The sequence below is a fragment of the Podarcis vaucheri genome (genome assembly GCF_965113315.1).
Source record: "Podarcis vaucheri genome assembly, chromosome: 3".
NCBI lineage: Eukaryota > Metazoa > Chordata > Lepidosauria > Squamata > Lacertidae > Podarcis > Podarcis vaucheri.
This window is the reverse complement of record NC_138761.1, coordinates 110,883,876-110,902,067: the sequence shown is the minus strand read 5'-3', so window position 1 is coordinate 110,902,067 and position 18,192 is coordinate 110,883,876. Positions and strand designations below refer to the sequence as shown.

The 18,192-nt window shown below is 42.6% G+C and overlaps 1 long non-coding RNA gene across 1 annotated transcript; it reads left to right on the top strand.

Moving 5' to 3' along the window:
* Positions 1–6,021: 6,021 nt before the first annotated feature.
* On the top strand, positions 6,022–17,887 carry LOC309528337. Its single transcript, XR_014217678.1, has 3 exons — positions 6,022–6,162; positions 7,242–7,320; positions 17,740–17,887. It is a non-coding gene; the product is annotated as an uncharacterized lncRNA (long non-coding RNA).
* Positions 17,888–18,192: the final 305 nt, after the last annotated feature.

The following is an 18,192-nucleotide window of genomic DNA, read 5'->3' as shown; positions in this document are numbered from 1 at the left end:
GATGTATTGCAGTATTTTAATATTTTTTTGGAAGCTGCCCAGAGTGGCTGGGGAAGCCCAGCCAGATATGCGGGGTATAAATAATAAATTATTATTATTATTATTATTATTATTATTATTATTATTATTATTATTATCAGCAGCAGAGTGAATAACTTCTCGCAACGGAAGAGGCGGACAGAGACATGTGTAAGCATTATTTACAGGCGTTTATTCAGCATAGTTCAGGAACAAAGGAAAAAAACATGTCTGCTTCCCTTCGTGTCCAAGCAAAACAGCCGTATAGCAAAAGCAATATACAAACGGAAGTTCCCAGCAAGCTGTGCTGGAATGTAAACAGGCATGTGACACACAACAGTCATGCCTGTTCCTTTTAAGGTGGAAAGGAACTATATCCTAACAGGCATTACTCCTTGAGGAGAAACCCGTAACTGCTGCCTTGCAGGACACCTTTGGGAGAAGAAAAGGCTAAGGAGTAAATCAAATCCAGAGCGGAGTCCCTAAAATGTTGCCGGTGCCAAATATATTGCTCTGCTTACCTTTGGAGCACATCTGCAAGGCCGAGAGCGAGGTCTTCTCATCTGGGCAGCCCAGGACATCCATACACACTGCCCAGATTTGAGCCCCAGAGAGGTCACTTTGGTGCTGCTAATGCGACAAGAACAACACAGGAGGCAGCACTTACAAGTTACCGGTCTCTGTGATTCTCTACCAATTTGTTTTTGTTTGGTTTTTTTAAATGATATTTATTAAGGTTTCAAAGAAAAGAATTACAGGAATTAAAAAAAGAAGAAAGACAAAAAGAAAAAGAAAAGAAAAAATACAAAATACAAAAAAAGATAAAAATATAAAAAACACTTTAAAAAATACATCAGTCTTTCCGTACCTTACATTCATTTCCTTGTTTCCCTGACCTCCTCACGCCTCCCTTTTTTGTATTCCAATTCAGTTAGTTAATTCAGCAATTTCTTTCCCTCTTTGTTTTTATCTTAGTCCTTTAACATAATATATTATAACTTTGGATTCTCACCTGTTAACAATCCATTTTTACATACACCTTTATAACATTGCTGCTTAAACCACTTAACTTCATTCTGACATCATTCTAACAGTCATTAATTTTGCAGTATTTCTGTAAATAGTCTTTAAATTTCTTCCAGTCTTCTTCCACCGATTCTTCTCCCTGGTCTCGGATTCTGCCAGTCATTTCCGCCAATTCCATGTAGTCCATCACCTTCATCTGCCATTCTTCCAGGGTGGGTAGATCTTGTGTCTTCCAATACTTTGCAATAAGTATTCTTGCTGCTGTTGTGGCAGATTCTCTACCAATTTGACTCCAACCCCGGAGGTGCCCTCCACTGTCTCTTGAGACAGATGGGTGCCAATGGTTTAGGCATTCAGATCCAATGAAGAGCAAACACATTTGGGTGCATAGAAAGAATGAGCACACTAGCTCCCCACAGCCAAAGGGAGAGATGTGGGGAAAACCTATAACATCCCCAGTAAGAACTTAGTGGCATGGAAAGTTGAGAGACTGACTGAAGGAAAAATGACAGCTGGTTGAGAAATGGGAATAGAATGGGCGGCTGGAACAGGAGGATAAAGGCACAGGACAGATCCAGTCCATCTGTTTAAAGCTCATGTCATCCTCCAAAGAACCCTGGGAACTGTAGCTCTCTCCCCCCCCCCCCACTCAGAGCTACAATTCCCAAGACCCCGAACAGAAGCGCTGCAACATTTTGCTGCAGGTCTCACTTGTTCTCCCTCGTTCTGAAGTTCAAAGGTGAGAGTAGATCCTGACGTAGCAAAAATAGCACCATCCACGAGCAAAACAAAGGTATCAGTGGTGATGGGATGCTGGCTGACTGTTGGGGAGGAATGGAAAACTAGGTGGGAGGAGCAATTGATTAATTCTTTCTGACATATGCCACGTGGATCACCATTGCAGCTCTAATTAGCTGTGGGAGGAAAGAGACAATGCATGAAGCCACTTGATCACCTAGTTGGTTGTATTAATGGTGCAGAAAACATTGAATACTTCTGCGCATCATGCAAGTCCATCTTCATGGGGAAGTTCTAATGCCTTTAAATATGAAACAACAAGAATTTTTTTTCTTCTCCACCCTTAAAAAAATAAAATAAAAGGTTTGCCAGCATAATGAGTAGAAGTTTCTAAAGTTAGTTCAGCATCTGTGTGTCTGTGACAAATGACTCACAGAACTGAGTTAGCATGTTCATTTGAAATGTCCCCCAATTTGCTTAAGTAGTACAGTGGCACCTCAGGTTACATACGCTTCAGGTTACATACGCTTCAGGTTACAGACTCCGCTAACCCAGAAATAGTGCTTCAGGTTAAGAACTTTGCTTCAGGATGAGAACAGAAATCGCGCTCTGGCAGTGGGGTGGCAGCGGGAGGCCCCATTAGCTAAAGTGGTGCTTCAGGTTAAGAACAGTTTCAGCTTAAGTGCGGACCTCCGGAACGAATTAAGTACTTAACCCAAGGTACCACTGTATGACTAAATTGGATTGTGCAGATCCAAGCATTAATCCAATAAATGCATCCTTTTTGACAGGTAGAAAACGTTTGATTTTTAGGAAATCAGACTGAGGGCACACCTGGAATATTTATTTTCTTGGCCTGGGTATCACTGCACAGTTATCCATAAACAAATCAATAGGCTTCTATAGCTCAGGTCTAATCTCTGTGGTTGAGGTGGGATGGAAGTTTACTCAATTTTTGCTGTAGCAATCTCATTTGTAAGGCTTGTTCTTAATGTGCAACAGTTCATAAAGATGTACAGACAACAATCCTAAGTGCACAGAACCAGAAACAAAGGTAGGCATTTGTCATCATTAAGCGACAGGTAGCCTATGGATGTGAAACACTCATGTAAGATAAATAGGGAGGGTGAAAGAGCCTGGATGTTCATTTGCATGCTCCTCAGCTCAATCTTCTCATTGAGAGAAACTCTGTTATACACATGTGTTTTTAACCCAAAGCAGCCTGGACATAATGTGTCTAAGCAGGAAAGAACTGGAGATTCAGAGGCTGTTTAAACTCGGTAAAGATAAAGGATCCCTGGATGGTTAAATCCAGTCAAAGGCGACTATGGGGAGTGGCACTCATCTTGCTTCAGGCTGAGGGTGTCAACGTTTGTCCACAGACAGCTTTCCGGGTCATGTGGCCAGCATGACTAAACCACTTCTGACCCAATGGAACACCGTGATGGGAACCAGAGCGCACGGAAACGCTGTTTACCTTCCCGCCACAGCGGTACCTATTTATCTACTTGCACTGGTGTGCTTTCGAACTGCTAGGTTGGCCGGAGCTGGAACAGAGCAACGGGAGCTCACCCCGCCACAGGGATTCGAATTGCCACCTTCCAATCAGCAAGCCCAAGCTCAGTGGTTTAAACCATAGCACTGACTTTGCATGGTGAGGTTTTCACATCCCTAAGTCAGATTTCACCATAATCAAGGTGTTTTGAGTCCTGGCTCACTCTGTGGACTCGAGTGCCCCAAAATGCTGCTTTTTGCCATTTCATATCAAACAACTGTTGCATTTGAAAGAGGAAAGAAGCAAACTGACTAGAGAAACGCCTTCACTGAGCGGGGATGGCATCTTTTGTTTTGACATGCAGATCTAAGTTTTAACTACAGTATTATTATTTCCCCTGGGCACTCCAATTATGGTGATTTGATGGAAGGACTGGGGAAAAAAGTCAGGCATTTAGAAGAGCAGTAGACTATTGGCATCTTCCCAAATTGCTTTCCATTTCCTAATAAACAATTAAAGATCAATACTCTAATCAAGCTGTGTTCATTTCATTGCTTACTTTTCTTCTTTCTGGTATGTGTTAGTTTGGTTCACTGGGTGGAATTCAATGTCACAATACAGTGGTACCTTGGGTTAAGAACTTAATTCGTTCCGGAGGTCTGTTCTTAACCTGAAACTGTTCTTAACCTGAAGCACCACTTTAGCTAATGGGGCCTCCCGCGGCTGCCAGGCCACCGGAGCACGATTTCTGTTTTCATCCTGAAGCAAAGTTCTTAACCCGAGGTACTATTTCTGGGTTAGCAGAGTCTGTAACCTGAAGCGTATGTAACCTGAAGTGTATGTGAAATATACTCGGAGTCGAGAGTGGATTTCATGCTCTTTATTCAGCTCATAGTGGTGAGGAGGAATGGAAGTTCCCCCATACATTATATACATTATTTACACAATGGGCCCCACGTGATTGGCTAATTCCAGGATTCTTCTGTAAGGTTGCGGATTCAGTTCCACCTGGAGCTGGATTGGGTGCCTCCTGTGGACCAATCAGACTGCTGCATTCTGGGTCCTATTGTTCTAGACCAATCAGACTGCTGCATTTTGGATCCTATTCAACTCAGTACATAACAGTATGTAACCCAAGGTACCACTGTATGGTGAATGGCCCATCACTGCATGAATTATTTCCCCTTCTCCTCCTTGCCAAGCACTGCTCTTGGGGTCTCCTGAAGCCCCTTACCCAAGCCATGGGGGGGGAGAGTGCTGAGGGGCATGGGGGGGAAGCCCCATTGCGCTAGCAGAAGTCCTATGTGAATTCTGCCCTGAGTTTGCTAGGAAAAATTATTGTAGTTCCAGGACACAAAAGTCACCATTCTAATGAAAGCGGTTGGCAATGTGTAGGCAACATAAAATAGTTTCTCTTTCCTTCATCTTTCCTTCATCCTCCAAGCAGGCAAAATCAGCTTGAGGTTACAGTGGCCAGTCTCTCCTTCAGGAAGGCAGGATCAATATCGAGGTATGTAGTCAGCCTTTGCAGGCTAGGGACAGTGGAGCTGCAGGAGCGGGCAGGGTGTGATATACTTACCATAAACACAGGACAATCACTTGAGAATTAAACAGGCCACAACTTTATTGATTACAGGTGTCAGCAGGTTTAGGCTGCTGGCTGATTTGGCAGGGTTAACCAAGGTTAAGAATCACCCTATGACATACATCAAATTGGGGCAACCCACCATATCACCATTTTGGGGGTGCCATGGTCCCTTTTTTAAAAAAGGTTTTCCATGCTTTATTAAGTTTCATACATAACAAAAACAAACTTATATAAACCAAAAACAATCTTGTGTAAGTAACCTTATGTAAATATACAAATAAAAATTGATTCAATCTTATACAGTCTCTTTCGTTCAACATTCTTATTAATGTATGATAGACTTCCCATCAACTCCTGGTGCATTAAAAATTTCTAATATTGAATGTACATATGATTATTACCTTCGCCTTTTCATATTTTCTAATACATTCTTACAACGTATTGTACCCATTTTCCTTATTTCTTTGTTATTGTTTCATACAGAGGTCATTCTAATAATAATAATAATAATAATAATAATAATAATAATAATAATAATAATTTATTTATTTATAACCTGCCCATCTGGCAAAAGCACCTTCCCAGGATCCCATCAAGGGATACTCTGATCCTTTGGAGTGGGTTGGGAGAGGATCTATTCCTCGTCCAATTAGACTAAGGATCCAACACATTGCCTTATCCGCCATAAGTTGTCACAATTGCTATGAGGTGGGCAAAACCCCCAGACAGGCCCAGTCAGTCTGAAGGCAAATTTCTCCCTGGCTCTGGCTACTGTGACTGAAAATTTCCACAGCAAGGTCCTCTACAGGGCAGCCCGCAAACACACAGAGTAGGGAACAATGGGTGATGGAATCCGACCCAAGATTTCCCTCTTTTTCACTCCCAAGCCATGCCCCTGAGCTCACCCACGATTGGCTGCAACCATGGGTGAGCCCCAGTGCTCAGTGTGACCAGAGGAGGGAGTGAAATCATCCCCCGGCCACACCAAAGCCAAGATGCTGCCCTGACCTGCCATTGCCTTGCTGGACCACGACCGATGCTCCCAGCCAGCTGGCAGTAAGTGGGCTTTCTCCTGCAAATTGACATCAGCATGAGGTCACAATGGCTGGCTGATGTCTTCCATACAGCATCACCATGAGGTCACAGTGGCCAGCATCTCCTTAAAGCTGGAGAGATCAGCATGGGGTCACAATGGCCAGTCTCATATTCCCTCTCAAAGACTGACGCAGGAAGGAAGCAGCATGTCTGGGGCTTGGGGTTTTGTTGTTTTAAAACAGAGAAAGGCTTTTCTTTTGTGGTAAGGTCCTATGCTTTCCTCTTTATCCCTCCAACAAAGTAGGTATCCACCACCCTCAAAAACTGGCTTTGGTTTTGCCATTAATATACAGATAAGCAGAAATCAGAGAAAATTGACTGAAATGACATTTTTATCTGCCAATACACAGAATTCAGAGTACATACTGCTCTACTCCCTTTCCTCTCACTAGAAGTGAAATAACTGTGTTTGTAAGTTTGAATTTTTGAGGCCCATGCCTGGCAGCTGGGTCTGTGAGCTATCCTGCCATTTTAATTACCCAGGGTACCCACAATGTAGAATTGTGTGAAATTTCAACGGTGGACTCATAGCAACCTGCCACAGGTCACAGTGCGGTTTAGGCCCACACTGCTGTTATCAGGGACCAAATGACATTTTGCTAGGAGGTCCTGCAAGCCAGAGCTGAACCTCTATTTGGCTATCATAACATTATTTGCAGGAAAGCCAGTCAATTTTTAACAGATATCGCTAACAGAATTATCTGTTTTGCATTTCCTGCACCTGTTTTTTTATCCAGTCAATCTGAAGAGATGTGATATTCTTCTGGCTCACTGTGCCTATCAATCAACCACTGTGACTCTCTCCCACCACCACCCCTTTCAGGGGTACAGATTTAATTTCATTTCCAAAGCAAAAACCTCTCCCCTAGCAACTTTGGTAAGGATGCATACAGAGGGCTTACAGAAACGAACAACATGCATAGCTATGGAAAGGGGAGTGCAATGTTATCCATTCAAAACGCCTGTGTAAAAATATGTGAGGAAAATCTAATCGGCTCCATGGAAATCGGCCACTCTTAATTATTATGCTCAGTTGAAACTCTTTTCTCTCTCCCCTACCCCCCTTTTATGTTGGGTTGTGTATATTACCTCTCAATGTTTCCTGACAGCTCTCTGTGATTTGTTATCAGCTCTGTTGTTTAAAAAATAGTAAGCGGGGAAAACAGACTTTCAGCTATGATTTGACAGAATCCAACACTTAAAAAAATAATCATCAGCTCCTTCCAGCTGGAGGAAACATCCTCTTTAGTTACAATCTGCTCCAATTATATTTTTATCTAGGTAGTAGTCAGAGTTTAGGCTAACTTGGAGGAGGTGAGGAACAGTGAGACTTTGTAAGTCACTTAACTCTGTTACGCAGGTAATTCTGCTGCTGCTGTTGCTTTTTTTTCATTTGTCAGCTCCCTTAGGAGGTATCCTATAAGGTCCCTGAGGCTAACCTGGTGGATATGAGGAAGGAGCAAGGAAATCTCTCTCTTTGTCCGTCTGATATGGATGTCTTGTGACATAAACTACTAGTAATAGGGAAATAGCTACCTAAAGTCCTTTCATGATACAGCTTTACATATATATGTGTATATAAAAGACAAAGAAAAACCTCGCTCCATTTCTGTGCAAATTCTTTAATCTTCCCTGGAACCCTGGTGGATTCTTAAATGGAATTAGATCGTAAGACAAAATGGCTTTCAGGAGACTATCTCTTGGCCTCTCGTCCACAGTGCTATAAAAAGAACAGCAGCGCTCTCTCGAACGCAACTTTCTCAGAGGTGTGCTTTCAAGAGTGTCAGCCGAGGCAAATCCATGTCATAAATGCAGTGGTATTGTTTCTCTCTCTCTCTCTCTCTCTCTCTCTCTCTCTCTCTCTCCCCCCCCCCCAATATTTATGGAGAAGGGATGAGAGAAATCATTTCTCCCCCTTCTCCTGTCAAATTGGAGCTGTTTTCATTACCACTCAAATGTGAGAAATCGATAGGAAAGGGGAAGGGGAGATAAGGGCAATAACCATTAGTGAGATGGGTAGAGAAATTCGCACTTGAGATGCGAAATGCAGGCAGAGCTTTGTTTTCTTTCTTCCTCTCTTATAGCAAAAGGTCTGCCCCTCCCCCCCCCTTTGGTGAAATTGCATTTTTAAACTTTTTACTACTGAGGGGTGACATAGCTTTTTATTGTTATTTACCAATACAGTGGTACCTCGGGTTACAGACACTTCAGGTTACAGATGCTCCAGGTTACAGACTTTGCTAACCCAGAAATAGTACCTCGGGTTAAGAACTTTGCTTCAGGATGAGAACAGAAATTGTGTTCTGGCGGCGCTGCGGCAGCGGGAGGCCTCATTAGCTAAAGTGGTGCTTCAGTTTAAGAACAGTTTCAGGTTAAGAACGGACCTCCGGAACGAATTAAGTACTTAACCCAAGGTACCACTGTACTTTTAAGGAAAGACTCTTGTGTCTTTATTCTTTTAAGAGGAATAAAAGGGGACACCAGCAATAATCCAGCTGGGCAAACCAGATTGGATTACTTAACTAAAGAGATTCAAACGAATCTGCAAACTAGCTTCCTGCTATATTGAGGGGAAGCTGCTCTGCTACATCACTCACTAGCGTGAGTGAAGGAAGGATAATACTTATTCAGTATATCCTTTCCTACTATCCTTAACATTCCCACAGCCACATGACCTGGAAAGCTGTCTGTGGACAAACGCTGGCTCCCTTGGCCTGAAAAGTGAGATTAGCACTGCACCCCATAGTTGCCTTTGACTGGACTCAACCGTCAAAGGGTCGTTTACCTTTTTACCTTAATGCATACATTGTTGTTGTTGTTGTTCACAGAGCAAAATCAGGACTTATCAAGTCAAAGGACAAAAGATCCAAGCATCAGGGTCATACACTGTTGCACATACCTCATTTGTTTGTTTTTGGTATTTGGAAATTGCACTGTGGCAGTCCTTGCAATATAAATTCATAATCTGAGCTGCTTCACTGCTGAAGCATCAGCTCCCTTAAAGTTCCTAGCTTCAATGCAGAGCTGACCTAAAGTGGAGAAAGGGATGTTCTCCTTCATTTCCCCACACAATTTTGCTCAGTGAACCACCCCATCAGCTGATACTGCTCTCAGAATGCAGTTCATTCCTTTAGATTCACAATGGCCAACTATGAGGCTCTATTGCACTTTTAAAAATCCCAGCTGTGGCAAGCAAGTGGCTATTTTTGGGTCAAGACATTTGCTTTAAAGTATTTGTAATCCGCCCTTCAACCTGCAGTTCCCAGGGTGTAGATACAGAGGCATCAAAAACAGTTAGATGTATGCAGCATAGAGCAAAATACAATAATGAAAATCCACCATAAAACTGCAGGTCCATAAAAACAAATCTGCAGCAATGTAAAGTCATTCTGATTTCCACCGGAGAAAAACACCATGCAGTGCTAGCAGTTGTTCCAGCTCATTTGTCGAGTCGAGAAAGGCTACTGGAGCTTTTCCTAGGAAATGGGCCTCTGGTTATAGACGAGTGCCAACCCTGTTCCATCAATATGCCTTGGTGCACGAAATTTTCCCGGGTCAGGAGATGATCCACGTTATGGATCACAAATCCCACCAGCCACCACTGGTGACCATGTAACTGGTCACTCGGCCGAAGCAAAGGGCAACATTTTCATATTCTGCCATTGCACTGTTTTGAACGTAAAACTATTTCATCCCAATAAGGGATTGCTTTCAATAAGTAACTATGATATGAAAATACATATACACTATTATTTTGAACAAATTTCATGGATAGGCTCTACCTTGTAACAGCGTGAGAGAAATCAATAGGATTTAGCCAAGCTAACTGTGCACATAATTGCAGCCTTCGTTTCGGGAGCGAGACATGAAATGCTGAGCTGCCAGGCTCTCCTCCGTCTTTCAATGAAATATTCAGTTGGGCCTCAATGAGCTTATCAAGCTACAAAAGAATTTTATTGTTGTTTACCGAGTCAGACTGTCCATTTTTGTTTGTTTAGATGCCTCCAGCTGTGTTAGATTGTCCTGAAAAGTACCTCGTTCACTTATCAGTTGATCTAAACCACCAGATATGCATGCCATAAATCCAGCTCACTCTATGGAGCTGCTCTTTTGCCATTTGCAATCAGAATATCATCGTGTAAATTAGATTATGCTTTCTCTGCATGGTTTGGAGTTGTTCTAACCGTGCGGTAGCCAAACTCATCTGTGGAAAACAGAGACGGGCTCATGCTTTTCAGACGTGGGCAGGGCATACTCGGATATAAGACACAGATTCGAGAATAGCTGAGAAACTTCCAGAAGCCCTACCAGATGCACATCTGAGGCATATCTTATACAACATCTTTACCCATTACAAAATTATTCTCCTAATTGCCAGTCATATCTCTGTGCTTGCTTAAAGAATACATGAAAACTACCCGTTCCTTATGACTCACAATGTACATTAGCTGTTTTCCCACATCACATGAGGTACATGGGCTATGACCCTAAATGCACCTGCCTGGGAGTTAGCCACATTGAACCCACAAGGACTTAATACAAAGCAGAAATTTGTATGGACCAATATGGAAATTCATAGGAACCAATGTGGAAACCAATAGGTGCTTCTGGGGACTGACTCACACCCACTCAATGCTAGAGAAGGGGTAGAAATTCATCCCAGTATGCATTTAAAGGTGAACTTTAAATGCTCACACATTTTGAAACAATATGCAGACCAAAACACACTTGTCCTCCAAAATTGCATCTCTCTGAATTTTGCAATGCAGCTCTCCGCCTAAGTAATGTTTGCAAAAACCCATATAACAAGGTAAAGCATGCATATAGATCCATATATTACTGAAAATAACGTTCCAAAATGGGAGGACATATTAGTGAGGGCCATTTAAAGACCAAGTTGTGTTGCTTCATGTAAAGCCATCTTAAGCTGTTATGCAATTAAGAGACTAGGTAAGAGCCTGTGTCATGTTTGGCTTCCTCACACTGTATACAGAGTGAGAAGGACACTGGTCCTCTGGATTAAGTGAGGGAAGGGCTTAAGGACTTACCTCACAAGTATGCGCAATATTTCACAACTGTTTTATCTCTCTTTTTAAACTAGCTAATAACACAGCTCAGGGGTTGCCAATCCTTTGGGGCTAGTGGGCAAATTTGCAACTTGGAAAGTGCTGTGGGTACCAGTGGCGGGGGGGAAACTGCTGCATATCCTCCAAATCTTGGGTCCCAAAACCGGGACATGCATATTCCTACCTGTTCTCCCACGTAAGTCATATGACCCACAAGAGATCACAGAGCCCCAAAGATATGATTTTTTTCAGGGCCATGCTCGCACAGCCAGTGTGGTGTAGTGGTTAAGAGCGATAGACTCGTAATCTGGGGAACTGGGTTCGCATCCCCGCTCCTCCACATGCAGCTGCTGGGTGACCTTGGGCCAGTCACTCTTCTCTGAAGTCTCTAAGCCCCACTCACCCCACAGAGTGTTTGTTGTGGGGGAGGAAGGGAAATTAGAATGTTAGCCGCTTTGAGACTCCTTCGGGTAGTGATAAAGCGGGATATCAAATCCAAACTACTACTACTACTACTACTACTACTACTACTACAGCACCCAAAACCATGCATTTTGGGGCGTCACACTTTTTTTCTGGGCAAGATCTCAGTGTGAATTGTAAAAAAAGCCCCCAAGCTTTTCTTTTGGGAATTATAGGGACAGAACTACCCAAACAGTATAGAAATTTATTCATGTATACAACTACAGTGGCAAAAGAAGAATGGATACAAAAACGTATGGAATATGCAGAAATGGCGAAACTTACTGGAAAAATAAGAAATCAAGATAACAAACTTTTTATAAAAGAATGGAAATGGTTTATTGAATATTTACAAATAAACTGTAAACAGATAAGAACATTGGCAGGATTGTTGTAATAACCTGCATTTTTATAAGAGTATATAGTTAAAGTAAATGAATAAATGAGCAAATTAAGTTAATTTGGATATGCAGAAAGTATTGAGAATAAATTTAAGAAACCACAGAAAGAGGGGGAAGGAAGTCAAGTTTTGAAATGTTAAAAGGATTGTAAAATTATTGAAATGTATAAAATTGAAAATAATAATAATAATAATAATAATAATAATAATAATAATAGATCTCAGTATGAAATTTCAAGAGAGCACAGCACCCAAAATGGCTGCTGTGTTCTCAAATGAGAAAACAAGACATCTCATTCTTTTCCAGGACTCTTGCAGGGTATGCTGCTGTGGGAGTGTGGTACATCACAAGTTGACTGTCATGGGGGAAGGGTGGCATAACATGACACAAAATGGCTGCCACAAATAAAAGAGATTGGATCACAAAAAGGTGTGAGCATTCCCCCATTAGACAAATTGGGTCCTCCCTTAAAGAGGGCACATATTGCGGTGAGACCTGGACAACCGACACACTGAGTTGTGGGTGGGTTCAAGTGGTAAGCCACAACACTCAATTGGTAGGTCCCTCGAAGCTGTGTGCAATCTGGCCAATAGGATGCAGTCCAAACGGTTTGAGGGACCTATTTATGCCCATGCACGTGACCCAGAGCTTCATCTTTCAGTGCGTGCATTCGGAACACCCGCCCACCTCTCCCTACTTTTAGAGCTTGTTGTGCTTGACATTGCTATGGCACCGTGTGTCATCTGTCGTTGGGACAGGGGCACAGCAGGAATTTCCCCCACTTGGCTGATTGGCTGTTGCCATTTGGATTTTGCCTGCCACGTAGCAAATCGTCACAACTTGTAAGGTTGCGAATAGGCTCTGGTTCAGGTGATAGGGATGGGAGAACGCTCTCGCCATCCCTATGTGAAGGGTATTCCGTTAAAGGAATCCAGGGACTCAACGGTTTGGTCAACCCCTGTGAGGGGATTGTGCCCATGCCTGAGTCCAGGGGGACATTTGGGTGGCGGAGTCAGCCCATGCCCAGCTTTCCACTTATCCAGGTGTTCACCCTTGGCTGACCTATGCTGGTGCCCTGGGTCAGCGCTACCTGCATGGCAGGGAGCTAGTCAAACAGAGCCTATGCAACCAGTCACTTTCTGTAATCAATAAAGTTGTGGCCTAAATTCTGCCAAAAAGCAAACCTAAAACTTGAGTCAAGTGTGAATTTATTTAGGGGGGAGGTTTCTGGGTCTGAACACTCAAACACACCAGAAGGCAATCGCATCAGCTATCGCTGCACTTGCTCACAGAAGGGAACACTTTGCACTTTCTGTTCAGATTGGGAGGGTAGATCCTGGCGTGCAATTAAATGTGTCTGAGTTCACATGTTCAATATATAGACATTGAGGCAGTACAAATAGGAACTGAACAGGATGAGCAAACAATCTTTGCATTGTGTTTGAGGAAATATATTTGAGGGGATTTATTTCTCAGGCACTGGAGGAGGGACACATAATTATAGACAGGAGTAGCAACCAATGTGCAGACTTTGGCTTGATATTCTTGTTTCCTAGTAATACCCGTCTCTCCCCCCCCCCCCATTTCACCAAGACTGAACAAGGAATTTCCTAGGGAAAGGGAACAAATTTGCACTTTCTGGAACAATATGCCAACCAAAATACAGCTGCCTTTTAAAATGTGATTTTCTTCAGATTCTGCAGTGCAGTTTTCCAACCTAAGATTTTTTATTTTTAAGGTGAACTGGAGGCAGTTGGAGGATGGATGGTGGCTAACAGATTGAGGTTGAATCCTGACAAGACAGAAGTAATGTTTTGGGGGGACAGGAGGCCGGGAAGGTGTGGAGGATTCCCTGGTCCTGAATGGGGTAACTGTGCCCCTGAAGAACCAGGTGCACAGCCTGGGAGTCATTTTGGACTCACAGCTGTCCATGGAGGCACAGGTCAAATCTGTTTCCAGGGCAGCGGTTTACCAGCTCCATCTGGTACGCTGGCTGAGACCCTATCTGCCTGCGGACTGCCTCGCTAGAGTGGTGCATGCTCTGGTTATCTCCCGCTTGGACTACTGCAATGCGCTCTACGTGGGGTTACCTTTGAAGGTGACGCGGAAACTACAACTAATCCAGAATGCGGCAGGTAGACTGGTGACTGGGAGCGGCCGCCAAGACCATATAACACCGGTCTTGAAAGACCTACATTGGCTCCCAATACGTTTCCAAGCACAATTCAAAGTGTTGGTGCTGACCTTTAAAGCCCTAAAAGGCCTCGGTCTGAAGGAGCGTCTCCCCCCCCCCATCGTTCTACCCAGTCACTGAGGTCCAACGACGAGGGCCTTCTGGCGGTTCCCTCACTGCGAGAAGCCAAGTTACAGGGAACCAGGCAGAGGGCCTTCTCGGTAGTGGCGCCCTCCCTGTGGAATGCCCTCCCACCAGATGTCAAAGAGAACAACAACTACCAGACTTTTAGAAGTCCCTGTTTAGGGAGGCTTTTAATGTTTGATGTAGTACAGTATTTTAATATTTTTTGGGGGGAAGCCGCCCAGAGTGGCTGGGGAAGCCCAGCCAGATGGGCAGGGTATAAATAATAAATTATTATTATTATTATTATAAATGTGGTGAATTGGAAAGGTTATTGGAAAAATGAGAAACAGGGAGAAGCTGAAATTAACTGATCTGCCCATCCCTAACAAGAAGGCAAGAAATGTCAGTACCTTACTGGATCAAACTGAGGTGCCTTTGGTTTTAGCACGCTGTTTCGAATGATGTTCCTCACCCACCAAGATGCCTGTGGGATGTCCAGACAAAGGGCAATAAAGCTAATGGCCTTCATCAAAGCACAAATGGGGAATGTAAGTAATTTGTACACAGTAAATTACATCTATATAAATACCCCGACCGACATTCTAAAATTCTTTTAAAGCCAGATCTTGGATATCCCCTCTATTCCCATCTTGTTTGCGAAATATGAAAATAATAAGATGTGTTTTCCTGGAAGCAAGGCTGTATTAGTATTTGTGAACGGCTCTCCATTCTCTGCTGCGGTCTGTCTAATAGCCTTTCCAGATCTGCGCTACAGGCCTTTTAAGAATGTAATCTCTATAATCTATATCAATTTATTTTAATTTAGCACATTTGTTCCTTGTTTGTAGTAATGGATCATCTGTTGCTTGGTGTTTTGACTCATGTTGGAATATGAATACAAATAAGAACAGGAATAAAACCCCAGAGCCTTGATCATCGGAGGCCCTGGAAAAGCTGACCTCATCCAGCCAGGACAGCAACAGCAATGTTGTGTTTAATTATCCTGCTGACAAAAAGTGAGGCTTCATTACCTCTGCTGAGCAATAGACAACTCAGACAAATTTTATAGCATCCTCTAAATGGCCTGAGACTCCAAACTGTCTTTGTTAATACCTGTGATTCTCTGTTACTTAATTTCCCTCGTTGTTGTTGTTGTTTTCTCTGCCACATCTTCAGTTTACACTTTCTAAACATTTTGGTGACTCCACAGAAACCCAGGATTTTTTTTAATATAACATTTTTATTAGTTTTTAGCATATTAATTATCATTCATACAACAAAACTTCTCATCTTATGCAACATTTTTTTGGACTTCCGTCAACACCTCTGATGATTTTCCGTTCTTATCACTTATTATGCATTTCTTAATTTCATATTACCTTTAATTATATTGACAAACCATCCTAATTGTCTTTTTTGCAATATTTCAAATAATTCACCTTACAAAACTTCTTGCAAACCTACTAGTGTAATCTGATCCTCACAATTACTTTTCAAATAGTCCGTAAATTTACTCCAGTTTTCTGAGAATCTCTGGTCCCGCAGGTTTCAAATTCTTACTGTTAGTTTGTCTAATTCTGCATAGCCCATCAGTTTCATCCTCCATTCTTCTTTTGTCGGTAATTCTTCTTGCTTCCAATTTTGTGCCAATAAGAAACCCAGGATTAAATTGTAAACCACAGAGCCGGGCCCCTCTCTTTGCCACCATCACAGAGGCACATTTCTTGGGGGAAGTCCTGAGAGAATCTGAACAAACACCATCACTGATGCTGTAAATGTGGGTACCAGGTTGAGAGCTGCAACTGGATGACCTCACAGCTTCTTCCAGTTCAATGTCTCTTTCAATAGAACCAGGACTCCTTTTCTTGAATCACTATGGCACACAGTTTCTAATGGCTGTGTTTTGCCAAGATTCATGTCTCCCTCCTCATATGAACTGTCCTGGATCCTGAGATCATCATCTAAGGCTCTTCTTCGTGTGCCTCATCCACAAGAGGTCCGGAGGATAGCAACACAAGAATAGGCCTTTTCGGTGGTTGCTCCCCATTTCTGGAATGCTCTCCCCAGGGAGACTCACCCGGCGCCTCCATTACATATCTTTAGGCACCAGGCAAAAACATCTCTCTTCTCCCAGGCCTTTGGCTAATCAAACAATCTATGGTCTTCTAAACTGTGGCGGGGGGTGGCATTGTTTTGGTTTGTCATTATGGTTTTTTAAAATTATTATTACAAACCATCCTGTGATCCTTGGATGAAGGGCAATATGGAAATTTAAGAAATAATAAATAATGCCACATAAATAGGATGGCCACATGTCCTACTTTGGTGAGTGTTATGTACTGAGTTGAATAGGATCCAAACTGCAGCAGTCTGATTGGTCCTAGAACAATAGGATTCAGAATGCAGCAGTCTGATTGGTCCTAGAACAATGCAGCAGTATGACTGGTTGGCAGGAACCACCCAATCATGCTCCAGATATAAGTGAATCCACAACCTGATTGGCTTACAGTAGAATTCCAGAATTAACCAATCATGTGCAGCCCATTGTGTAAATAATGTATATAAAGCAGATACTTTGAGGGGACTTTCATTCATTCCTCCTCACCACTATGAGCTGAATAAAGAGCATGAAATCACTTTGCGACTCTGAGTATATTTCAGTGAGGGTGGGCCTCTAATTGAAGAGTGTCTGGCCCAATTTCAGTTTAACGGCAAATAACATTTGTTTTACTAAATAAAGAAGAAGGGAAAGCCAGGGAGGAGGTGGGCAGTTTTGAGGTGCTCTTCAACATATAGAACATAGACAGAAAACTGAGCAGACACATAGATTACCTGGCCACAGTCTTCCTCACTATGCAGAGATGTGCTGGGTTTCTATTTAAATTATAGTAATTATTGCCAAATTTGCATCTTTATATATAGATTAGCATATGCAAAACTTACGTAAATCTATAATACCTGGTCTGTTTTTCTGTGATGCAATGGCCCAGTTCATAGAGCCTGAGACTCATAATCTCAGGGTTGTGGGTTTGAGCCAAGAATTCCTGCATCGCAGGGTTTGTGCTAGATGTCTCTCGTGGTCGCTTCCAACTCCACAGTTCTATGATTCTTTTGTTGCTCTTTTTTGATGCACAAGAAAGCAGCCACCCAAGAGATAAACTAGGAAGACATATAGATAAATCTGAAACATTATTACAGCAGACTCCTGCAGGGTGGTCTAGCAGAGGGCTATAGGCTCATTAGGCTGGTGCTTCCTGGCACTTTCAGCACAGTTTTCAGAAAAGGATGTCATACATGTTGACTTCCCTCAAAGAAGTTCCTAGATGCATAAAATGAGACAAGGAAGGAGTGCAAAACACAGTTTATGCATCGATGTCTGTGTTCAAACCATTTATCAATAATAAGCAACAAGCTATTGGCTTTGTTCCAGGAAAGAAAGGAGGATGGGAAATCAGTTTTAAGTTTAAACAAGCACAGGAGTAAAATAAGCCCCTTTTAACAAATTATTTTAATCTCTGTTGCTATGACTAATGTGGCTTTTCCTTGCACAGAGGGAGCAGAGAGAGAGGAGATGGTGACTTCTGTAAGAGAGGAGACAGATGCAGTCCGCCTGCAGCCACACACATTTGCTCAACAGGCCACCGCTGCTGCCATAATTCTTCCAGGAGGGAGCCAATAAAAAAATCATATAAAATTTTATTATGTTTGTGACACTAGTTATTATATCCAGCAGTCAGAATGCTTACCCAGAGGCAGGGCCTTTCCTGGTCCTTAGTGCAGAGTAAATTGCAGGACTGTCAAGAGGAAAAGTGAAACACTAAAACAATGGGAGGAAAGTCTGAATTCATTCTGGAGCATTTAGAATATTACACGGCAATATAAAGCCTGAATGCAGCAGTGAACACACAGAGCAAGGCAGCTAATAAAAAGGAATTGCAGGCAAATGAACCAGCAAAGCCCAGACAGGACTTTCAAGGTTTGAAGTAAAAGGAGAATTGTCAACA